The sequence below is a fragment of the Pteropus alecto genome, unplaced genomic scaffold, assembly GCF_000325575.1.
Source record: "Pteropus alecto unplaced genomic scaffold, ASM32557v1 scaffold135, whole genome shotgun sequence".
In the NCBI taxonomy this organism is placed as follows: domain Eukaryota; kingdom Metazoa; phylum Chordata; class Mammalia; order Chiroptera; family Pteropodidae; genus Pteropus; species Pteropus alecto.
The window spans coordinates 130567-143000 of NW_006438076.1; the positions used below are offsets into that span (position 1 = coordinate 130567).

Consider the following 12434-nt stretch of genomic DNA (forward strand, 5'->3'; position numbering starts at 1 on the left):
CATATGCATTTAATAGAATTGTACGATATTAAGAAGCTACTTTTTCTATATGTTAATTTGAAAAATTAAATTTTAAAAAGAGGAATAAAGTTGAAAAACAAACTAACTTCGCAACTTATTATACGTTATAATTACCAAAACTATGTTCTATTGGCATAAGGATAAACAAATAGATAAATAAAATTATATACAGAGCCTTGATATAGACCCACATTTATATGGTGACTTAATTTTTTTTTTTTTTTTTAGAGTTGGCAGAGCCAGCTGAGACTTTATTTTGGAAAAAAAACACTTGACTTGACTTGCAGTTGGGGACATGGGTAAGTGGCAGTCTCCCAGGCAGTAGACTCTCCATCTATGGTTGGGCTGAGGACTGGGGCTGAGCCTCAAGAGGGTCTCCTGTGCCCAAGGTTTCCCTGCACAGCTCCTTTCCCACAGGCTTGGAGGCCAGGAGAGATCACTGTAGCCGTTTACTTGAGCAGGACATCATATGACTCAGACATTAGCTTCCCATCACGAGTCTCAATCTTCTTCATAACTGCGGTTTTAGTGGAACTGGTACTGCTGGAGTAGCTGAAGGAGCCAGAGTCCTTACCAAAGCCAAAGTTAGACTAGAAGCTCAGATCATAGTTGAGGCCAGAGCTTGTGAGGTTCCCATAGGCCAGGCTCAGCCCACCTGAGTAGCCACTGGTGATCTTGGTATGGATACTCATGTTTTACATCCAGACTCTAGCCAGCTCTCTTTGCCCTCCAGCAGTTTGTGGTAGGTAGCAATCTCCACATCCAGGGCCAGCTTGATGTTCATGAGCTCCTGGTATTCGTGCAGCTGCTGGGCCATGTCCTGCTTGGTGCTTCTCAGAGCAGCCTGCAGCTCAGCCACCTTGGCCTGAGCATCCTTGAGGGCCAGCTCCCCATGCTGCTCGGCATCAGCAACACCAGCCTACAGAGAAGCCTTCCGGTAACTTGATTTTCAAAAAGATGCAAACCAACCCAATGAGAAAGGAAAGTCTTTTCAAAAAATGATGATGGAACAATTGTATAGCTGTATGGAAAGTAGTGTACTCCTATTCCATATTATATTCAATGATTAATTCAGAATAGATCATAGACCTAAACATAAAAATCTAAAACTGTAAAGTTTGCAGAAGAAAACTTAAGAGAATGTCTTTGTGACCAAAAGATAGGCTAAAATATCTTCAGCAAGATTCAGAAAGCCAACACCATAAGGAAATATTTGAAAAATTACACTCAATCAAAATTAAAAATGCCTACTCAACAAAAGATACCTTCTAGAGAATAAATAAACAAGCCACAGGGTAGGAGAAAATGTTTGCAAGACACATGTCTTACTAAAAAATTACATACAGAATCTCTATTTAGTGGTGAAGGATCTTGCAGAGTTTTCATGAATGTCTATTATCACTATAAGCCCAATTTATATTGATTGGGTTGTGTCTATTGAACCCTGAATATATTCTGAAACTCGTACTATGTATGTGTTTTCTGAGACTTTTTTTCCTTACTGTTGGAGCCATAAAACTCTAGTTCCACCAAGGGGCCTGTTTAAAATTCTTACCAGAGGATTCATTGTATCAGTCAGTGTTTGTGCTTATAAACAACAGAATCCACCTTGTCTAGTTTATACAAAAAAAAAAAAAAAAACCGAATGTGAGAACAAGACAGTCTGACTCTGAAACTGAGCAGCAACCACACTCAAGGGCTTCTCTAGCAAAAACATCTCTACAAATGTTGTTTGGCCCTATAATGCCTAGAAGCAGATGACAGAAATGCTATTACTACTACCTGTGAACAATCAGCTATCTTCACCAAGCATGCTTTCCAGATAATGTTTCCCCACATGTAACCACCTTCTCAGATGGCTTACTTCTGAATTCAAGTCCCAGTAGAGTGGATCTCATTGGTAGAGTCTAAGTTACATTCCTGCACCATAGTTCACATCTTCCTTAGAATAGTAGATCTTAAAATATAGGAAATTGGCATAATATTGGAAGGATATTCAAAAATGCTTGCTCCCAAGACAATTTCTTCTCTACACAAACCAAACAGATGCGTTAAATGGGAAAATGAAATAATAGGAATCACTACACCTATAGTTTTTAACTATTTATAGTTATACAAATCTGTGATTTCCTTCGGGTTGTAGAATTACTTCTATTTTATACTGTGAGAGCTGGGAATTTGGTGAGGGTCCATGATGCTCTACTGTAAGTGCTATATACATATCTTTGCTCATCCGATCTAGGATTTCTTTTCTCTTCTAAAGTTCAAATAGAACATTAATTTCAGCCCTTGAGAATCTAAGATCAATTAGTCACTCTTAATTATCATTCTAGTTATCACTTTAGCCTTGCTAAATCATGCTAGTTATTAGGGCTTATGCAACAGGCTGGAAAACTAAAAACAATATTCCTCAGACACATTTGCAGTTATGACTCTGGATGTCATTTAGGTTTCAGCAATCTAATGCTCTTGCATAATATTTGTAAGGCAGAATTAAGGGAGAAACCATGCTTTTGCTGCTTCTGTTGAAGTATAGTCGTTGATATACTGAGTTTTTCTTTGTCAGCATTCACAGGATTCCCAATATCCAATCCTTAATGTCATGGTTGTTAAAAGGCAGGACTGAGGGGCCATGTGTTGCTAGTATGAGTCTAGTGGGTATCATTTGATTCTGGAGTTAGCTGTTACATAATCATGGCGTACTGTTCCGTGGATGGTAGATAAGGTGGTATATTTCTAGAGCTATCATTTATAGTGGTTGATTCCTGATTACCTGTCTTCTTGATTCTTGAAAAGTTAGACATTCTAACGGTCAATAATTCAGCCCTACCAAGGATTTACATAAACACCCAATCCCTGTATTTAATCCATTTCTGCTAGAGTGGTTTCTGTTATTTGTCATTGAACCTTTCTAATATAGACATCAGATAAATTTCTCCCCTAAGTGCTAAAAATTTCCCTTTCAGTACTGCTTCAGTTCAAAATACTTTCTACTCCTCTTGTAATTTCTTTTGTAACCCATGGGTTATTTAGATTCCAAATATTTGGAAATACCTTAGTATCTTTTTGTTATTGCTATCTAATTTAATTCAGTTTGTAAAAAGAAAACAAACTTTTTAAAATTTGAATCCTTTTAAATTTATTGGGACTTGTTTTATGGCTAGAATATGCTTCAACTTGGTAAATGTTCTATTAACCCTTGAAAATAATATGTTGCTTTTTGGTGACTTGTTCTGAAATGATAATATGTTAGGGTGCTAAACAGTGTCGCCCAAGTGTTCTATATCCTTACTGATTTTTGTTCTACTTGTTCTAATAGTTGTTAAAAGAGGCATTTAAACTTTCCCAACTATAATTGTGGGTTTGTCTATTTCTCCTTGAAATTCTATCAGTTTTTGTTTCATATATTTTAAAGCTATATTTTTAGGTGCATGAACATTGAAGATTATCAAGTCCTCTGATGAACTGACCCCTTTATCATTATAAGCATATTCTTTTTTTAATCCATGGTAATATTTCTTGCTCTGAAATCTACTTTGATATTAAACTAAACACTCTAGCTTTCTTTTAACTAGTGTTATCATGGTATACCTTTATCCATCCTTTTACTTTTAACCTAGTCGTGTCTTTATATTTGAAGTGGGTTTCTTGTAGGCCACATATAGTTGAGTCTTGCTTTTTCATCCTTTCTTATGATCTCTTTTTAATTAGAGTGTTGGGACCATTTATATTTAACTGAACCTTTCATCTTATATTTGTTTCTATTGTTCCATCTGTTCTTTGGTTCAATTTTTCTCTTTTGATGCCTCTTTTGTATTGAGTATTTTTATAATTCTCTTTGAGAGTCACCTCATAATGATAAAAAGGTCAATTCATCAGAGGACATGACAATCCTACACATTCATGTGCCCAATAACATAACTAATCTCAATAGGTAGATAGATAGATATAGAGATATAGACATAGATATATCTAGATATCTATATATAGTTTATATATAGCATATCTATATATATATAATAATTTATTAGCTATTTTAGAGGTTGCTTTAAGTTTTATAGTATACATCCTTAACTTACCGCAGTCTACCTTCAAATGATATTATACTACTTTACATAAAGCATAAGAATTTTACTACAATATACTTACATTTCTCTTCTCTCAGCCTTGGTGCTGTTGTTGTCATACATTTTTCATCTACATATGTTGTAAATTTCAAAATGTGTTACTACTATGTTTGCTTACATAGGTTTTAAAAAATAAGAAAAAATCTTTTGTATTATCTACATAATTACAATTTCCAGTCTTCTTTAATCTTTTGTAAAGACTCACATTTTATCTGGGTTCCATACTTTTATTTATATATGTACTATAAACTCCATAATATATTGCTATTATTTTTGTTTGCACTGTCATTATCTTTTAAAGAGGTTTAAACAATAAGAAAAATATTTTTTATTGATTCATATAGTTACCTTTTCTAATACTCTTCATTCTTTTGTGTAGATCCTGATTTCCATGAGGTTTCATTTTCTTTCTGCCTGGAGAATTTTTTTAACATTTACTGTAGGGTAGGTCTCTTGGTGATAAAGTCTTTCAACTTTTGGATGTTCGAAAAAGTCTATTTCATCTTCATTTTGAAAGGTACTTTTGCTGTGTGTAGGATTCTAGGTTGAAAGTTTTTTGTTTTTTGTTTTTTCCTTACAGTATTTCAATAATGTTGCCAACTCTCTTTGGCTTGCATTGTTTCCAAAATGAAATTTGCAATCTTTGTGATTTTTGTTCTTCTATACACACTTATTTTTTTCTGGTTTCTTTTAAAAGTTTCTATTTATCACATGTTAAGTAATTAGCTACAATAAACCTTGGCGTAGCTTTCTTCATGTTTCTTGTGTTTGGGATTTATTGAACTTTTTGGAACTGTGGACTTCAAGTTTTCATAAGTTTTAAAATTTTTCCAGCCATTATTTCTTCAAATATTTTTCCTGCCACCAACCCTTTTTCTTCTGAGGCTCTAATTATCTTGCTTGAAAAATTCCTGTAGTTCACTGGTGCTGTTTGAAGTTGTTCCCCCCCACCCCCCCGCCGTTTCTTTCTCTAAACATTTTTTGGGGGTGTTTTCTATTGCCGTGTTTAAAAGTTTACTAATATTTTCTTATGCAGTATCTAATCTGTTAATCGAATCCAGTGAATTTTTCATCTCAGACATTATAACTGTTATAAAAACTGTATTAAAATGTTATCTTCTAGGTCCATCATCTGTGTCACTTCTAAGTCAATTTCATTTAATTAATTTTGTTTCTCTCATTACAGGTCACATTTTTTTTTCTTTGTATGTCTGGTAAGTTTTTATTGGCTGAGAGACAATGTATATTTTATGATATTTAGTGCTAAATATTTTTATATTTCTATAAATATTCTGTAGCTTTGTTCTGAAATTCAGTTAAATTACTTGGAAATAGTCTGATCCTCTCAAATCTTGCTTTTCTGTTGAATTTGTTGGTATTAGAGCAGCATTTAGAACTAAATCATCCCCCTACTACTGAAGCCAAACCTTCTGAATACTCTATCTGACATCACATGAATTATGAAATTTTCCAGGTGGGAACAGGAAATATTCTCACTTCTGTTTGATATCCAAGAATTCTTCACTCTAATTCTGTAATATGGTTCTTTCCTTGGCCTCGAGTAGTTTCCTCACAAGCATTCACAATCTTTAGTTTAGACTCAAGGAGGATCCTCTGAAGATCTGCAGAGTTCTTTCTTGCCATACAAGTCTTTCTTCTTGGTACTTTGCTCTGCAAATTCTAATTATCTTGTCCTCCCTACACTTCCAGTTTTGTCCTTTCAACTCAGGGAACTTACCATATTCTGCCTGGGTCTTCCTTTCTGCACCAAGGGAGAGTTCCAAAGAAACCCTCTCCAAGATCTAAATTGGTACCTTCATGCAGGTCCCCTTATTTGTTTCTCATTTCTCAGGATAACTTTCCTTTATTTCAGGTGAGAGGATAAATCTGGTTTCTGCTCTTCCATCTTCTCTGGAAGCTAAAGTCTTTGTTTTCTGCCTTCAACCTTGACTGATGCATATACCAACATTGCCTTGACTCATGTAAGCTAAATTCTACTACTGACCTCTGCAACCATAGTATCTCCATCATCTTCATTTGGTCAGATAGATTATTTTAATAGCAACATCTTCCATATATATCCCCAGCCCACAGAAAGCAGCTACAATACAACATCAGCCCATTGATGCTCCCTTCATTAATGTTATATCTCAGGGCCTTAGAGAATAGAGTATCTCTGGGCTCTTTCAAGGACATTACTAAGTGTTTGTGAGTGCTATATATGAGACATCCACCCCAACATTCCTTTTCTTCCTGAAGTCTTGCAATTTCTTTCTCTACATTTTCCCTAATGATTCCATTTGGTATAGATCCTTGTTGAGACTAAATTTTAACCAGCCAAATGAAAACCCATTAAAATTACTCCCAATTACTTCAGCTCAAATATTCAACCCAAAATCTCCACTAAGTGAATTCATATTAATTAATTTGGCCCTATCTAAAGTTCTATTTCTACACCTACCCACTTTCAGCCACTTATCATCCATAACCATATATATTTTCCAGTTTTAACCATATAAATGAGTAAAGTCTTATCATTTTTGTCATGTAAGACTTCATTTCCCCAGATTGACTTTGTAATTACCCCCCTGGCATATCTTAGAATCTAATTTTAATTACAAGTCTGAAGGAAAGAGAGGTGGTTAGCATAGTTCATGAGGACAAAATGTTACCTCTAAGGTAACATCCTTGTTCAAGTTTATTACAGGTATTTAATCAAGAAACAACATCAGTGAAGAAGGGGGGAAGGGCTTCTCTTGCTAAGATTTTGGGAATTGAGATGCTCTCTCTCAGATGTCCCCATACCACATCTCATTCTTTCCCAGTGAGTCCTAACTTCCACATAAGAATCCTCTAAAAGCTATGAATTCATACTATTTTATAATTCAGCATCTCACTCTGAGTTTGATTTTCATCTACATCAGCCCTGTGGTTGCAAGAAATAGCATAGAAGCTAAATGATTGCAGAACAGTCTCATGAACTAAAATTTTTACCTTTTATATTACCATTCATATATAATACTATATTAGTTTCAGGTGTACAACATATTGATTAGATATTTATATAACTTATGAAGTGATTACCCTGATAAATCTTGTGCCCATCTGACACCATACATAGTTATTACATTATTGACTATATTCCTTATGCTATTTTTTACATCCCCATGACTATTTTTTCCCCAACGACTATTTTGTAACTACCAATTTGTCTTTATTAATCCCTTCCCCTTTTTCACCCAATCCTCCAACCCCCCTCCCATCTGGCAACCATCAAAATGTTCTCTGTATCTGAATTTGTTTCCACTTTGTTTAGTCTGTTCTTTAGATTCCACGTATAAATGAAGTCATATGGCATTTGTCTTTCTCTATCTGACTTACTCCACTCAGCACAATACCCTCTAGGTCTATCCATGTTGTTGCAGATGTCAAGATTTCATTCTTTTTTATGGCTTAGTAATGTTCCATTATATGTATGTACCACCTCTTTTTTATCCATTTCTCCATTGATGGACACATAGGTTGGGTCAGGCGATAATTTAAGTAATTGGTTTCATCACTGTTACTCATGAGTTACCAGGAATCCCATCCTTTAATACTAGCTAAATAATCACTGCCTTGCCTTCGAATCCAACCTCTTCAGATAACCAACAACCAAGTCCCTGTTTTCTTGAGGGTCTATTTCTGGTAACTATTCCAAGTACCAATCAGTATATCTATCAAGTTTTTAGATGCAAACAGCAGAAGCTAGTCCGGCACTTTAAGCTAAAAAATGGGCTAAGAATATTAGGAACTTATTAACTCTCTTAGAGGCCAAGAGAGCCAGTCCCTGAAGGTAAGCAGCCAGAAAAAATGTCCAACCACTTGATCTTGTGACAGTTTACAGTCAGAAACTCCACCACTACCACTCCCGAAGATCTGGATACTTCTGCTACCATATCTGCTTGAAGATTGATTGCTCATGTGTGGCTGTTTCCCCATATTTATTACTTCTAAATCCAAGTCTCGTGGAAATGTCTGACTGCCAAAACCTAGATTTCATGACTGTGCCATAGCTGGGAGAGGTCTGTAGTTGTGAATTTTCTGACTTCTTTGGGAAGAGAGGGTTCATAATATGGTAAGTTATCAAAATCTAAGGAAGAGTTGAAAGTTGTAGCATGACCACAAATAATTAATGTTTACTACACTGCAGCGTAATTTATATTAAACATCCATTTATGACCACCGTTGCCTACAATGCACATTTATGAGTTAATACATGCAGACACTCAATTTCAATTACCCAAAGATCCCTGAGCTTTAGGGATCCATAAAAGCCTCAGTTTAGATTTTATACTACTTTCCCTTCTCCACTGAAATGTAAGTGCAGGTGATATAGAAAAAAGTCAAATTAGCCTGCAATGCAGTTCTGCCTGAGACAGGAGTGCTAGATCTAGTGCTAAGGATGCCCCTTCCTCCTGGAAATTCTGTCGCTCTGTCACCATGCCATGTGCCTCAGTGACCCTTGCTACAATCTTGCATACTAGTTCCTCTATTTATAAAGCAGAATTTCTGGGTAGAAAGCCTTGGCGAATGTCAGGCTTCCTTTGTGCCAAGATAGGATTAGGGTTCTCTGCATCTTGCTCCCAGAAGAGATAGAGGCAGACTGTGGCTAAAATTACAGTGTCCAGCCCCACCTAACCCCAGTAGCCAGCCCATCATGCCCACTTTTGGAACAGCTAATGTTCCCTGCCTCTTCTGGGGATCAGCTGGCTGAGTACTACAGCCTGGGCTCTTCTGTATGTTGATGTGGATTCCAGGGTTTGCAACAGAAGCAATATCACCTGGGATTAAAGGATTGCGGCTTCTTTAAATCTGATCTCTCTCAGAGTTATTAGTAAGCTGTTCTTTGGCTCATTTTTCTACCATCGTACATTCAGGACTATAATTTGATCCAGAGAAATAGATCTCTGAGTTCAGGAGGATTTTTTCAAGCTGAAAGGGAAGATCATTATTAACTAGACACATTCATCAAAAGCCTTATTACCAGCTGCTCTGCCAGGACTCTGCATGGAGTGAAGCAGGAGACACATCCTCGGTCTCAGGGGTATATAACTCAGTGTAGTCATGGGGGCTTGGATGGGTCTGTAAAGAACAGATATGTGATGAAGAAGAGCAAGAAGCAGCTGACTAATAGCTAGACCACAAAATATGGTGCTGACATTAAACCCACTGCTGTTCATCTCCATGAAGGTCCTCATTACCTCATCCTGGAGCTATGTGAGCAGCCTCCTCACTGGTGTGTCTACCTTCAACTACTCCCTTCCTTGGTTTACCCAGAGTACCTGTTACTCTTCTCAAACATCTCCAGAGATTCCCTACTTTTCCATGAACCCCTCTCAATCTTTTGGTTAAAAAATTCATAGCTTCCTACATTATGAAAATTGTACTATATGATCTGCTAAAAATGACCAAAACCTACTTAATAATTCAAAAATCTTTTATATTATTTATATGATATTAATCTAAATAGTATCTACGTCCATTCTAAACAATACATATTTAAGTAGACATTATTTGTTCACACAAAGACAATGATTATTACATATTAGGATATCAGCAATTCTTCTTTTCTTGCTCATCCTCCCTTGAAGGTTCTAATATTTTGGTTAAGGTTCAAATCTGTTACACTTTAACCACCACCTACTTTTCTAACCAGAAGCCCACTACTCCCTTCTATGGGCCATTTATCCCATTTGGTCCATCTGTCATTCCAAAAGCTTGCTTCTCTACTTTGACACTTTGCTCACATTTTTCTTGCTCTAAAGCCCTCTTCCTGCCCACCCCTCCCTCCCTCCATCAACATCTATCCTAGTCCTCCCAGTTGTTTGAGGCATAATTTAAATGCCACCCACTATCAGAACAATCTGCAGGTCTTTTTTAAACACACAATTCTCTGGGCCCTCATTTTCTAGTTCCTTAGTTCTGGGACAAAACCCAGGAATCTATTTTTATTGCCCCAAATGATTCTTATGTCCCTCAGACTTAGGAACCATTCACTAGAACTGTGGATTCTAGACTTTTAGATTTCACAAACCAAAAAGATTTACCCATGCATGTACACGCACACAAGATTTACACATGCATGTACATACACAACTGAAGGACTCAGTGTAGGCTACGAATTTCATATTTTGTTCAATAAAGATATCATAAAGCATCAGGAGAAAAGGACATTGCCCTTTATGTCTTCTGGATAAAATCTTCACCCTATAAGCCTTTGGTGGCACTTGAGCATGGGGATCAGCCCTGACCCAGTTACTGGGCAGAGGGAGACACTGTAAGATGGTCTTTTCCTGAGGAACCTACAGCTTACGAGAAGAGGGGGACACAGAGTAAGAGTTATAAACTGAAGGACAATTCAAGTCCATTTCAGTTGGTGCTAGGGTAAGTTAGAGCAAAAGCTGGCTCTGCAGAGCCAGGAACATAGGGGAGGACTTCACAGAGAAGGTGGAATCCTGGCTGGGTCCCATGGATGCAAACCCAAAGAAGGGAAAAAGAGGAAACCCAGATGCTAGTAAGAAGGTGGCCTGGATAAGCATAATCAGCCCCAAAGAGCCTTGTCTCCTCAAGAGAAAACTTAACTAACCCAATGAGGAGGGAACTAAAGGCAAATATCAGCATCATCAACTGAGCTATAAAATCGGGCTCCGTAAGTTCGCTCTGTATGTATAACTTAGCAACTTGCATATAGTGTGTATAAGTGTAGAAGAACAGAAAGAGCAAGGGCCCAGATTCAACTCCCAACTCTGCTTAGATGAGTCACGTGACTTCACTGAGCCTCAGTTTTTTCGTCTGAATTATGGGAATATTATCTGCCTCTCAGGGATATTGTCATAATTAAATAAGATGAATGACTCAGCTCAACTATTACCCTTTTTAGGAAACTTCTCTGTTCTCAGCCTCCTGATCCTCTAATTGGAAATAATAACTTTGTCCTTTGTGCCCTATTGTGCTTTGTAGAGATTTCTAACACATATTTTTACATGCTTATAACCCTCTGCCAAACTAAGAGCTCCTTGAGAAAAGAACTATATCTTATTTATGTTAAATTCCAGTGCCTAATGCACTGCCTGATATAACTAAAACTCAATAAATCTGTTGAATAACAGATTTGAACAGGGTGAGAACTAACAATAAAGCCTCCCTTAAAAAAAAAAAGAAACACAGCCCCTTGAATCTTTGGAGTGGCAAAAGATAATCTTTTTGGAGACTTCCTGACATTTTGTAATTATGGGTTAATACAAAGATCTGCTCTCACTCACAGGGCAATGTTAGGTGCCATGGCTAAGGGTTCGACAAAGGCTGGTAATTAGCAAATGTACTTACTGTGCTTTAGTTTATATTTTCTTTCCCAGAGCAAATTATTCACATAAATAAATATGTTGGCCTGATTATAGATGATAATTAAAAAAAAAAAAAAACTGTACTCACATTTTCTCAAGTATGTCCAAAATACACAAATCTAGCCAGGTTCACCAGACATTTGTTACCACTTCTAATCACAGTGAGAGCCTGCCTTACACACACATAATTGGCCTTAAGAATAGAAGGGCAAATGGGACCATGATTTGTGAACACGCGAATTATCTTTTCTTGCTGTAGCTAGTAGATGACTTTTAAGTCTTTTCTGATCATGAAGCTGAGGCCTCAAAGATAATCTAGTTCAACTTTGTACCCAATACACAATCACTTTTATTCTATCAGATGGACAGTTATCTGGCCCCTGAGAACTTTCAGTGACAGAATAGACTCATTTTCAGATTGCTGTAATCATTAAAAAAAAAACAACCCTGACTTGACAGAAACCAGCTAGATGCTCAACAAACCGACTTCTTCTTCTTGGGAACACAACTAGACTATGTTTCTTGCATTTCCTTCAGTTCAATACAGCATGTGACTAAGTTCTAGCCACTCTAGGCAGGGGGACATATCCTGTTTCCAGGCCTGGAACTTCTACTGTGTGCTCAGCCCCTCATCTGCCAGATGGGTGCACAGGGTTCAGAGATGTATTAGGAAACAACAGAGCCCCTAGAATAAGGTCCCTGAGCCTCAACTAGGCCACAGAGGAGAACTACCTGGCTAGGAATGTACATATCGAACCATTGCATGAGCAAACAATTTAATTGTGCTAAATGACAAAAAGTGGAGGGTTGTCTCTTAGAGTAGTTAGTATGCCTTGACTTGTACAAATCGCGGTACTTTGAAATAGAGACCTGAGTCCTGCCATCTCATAAATAAATAAAT

At 36.9% G+C, this 12434-nt stretch overlaps 1 pseudogene; it reads right to left on the reverse strand.

The window, feature by feature from the left end:
• Nucleotides 1–470: 470 nt before the first annotated feature.
• LOC107195881 lies at nt 471–4211 on the reverse strand (annotated as a pseudogene).
• Between the last annotated feature and the right edge of the window lie 8223 nt (nt 4212–12434).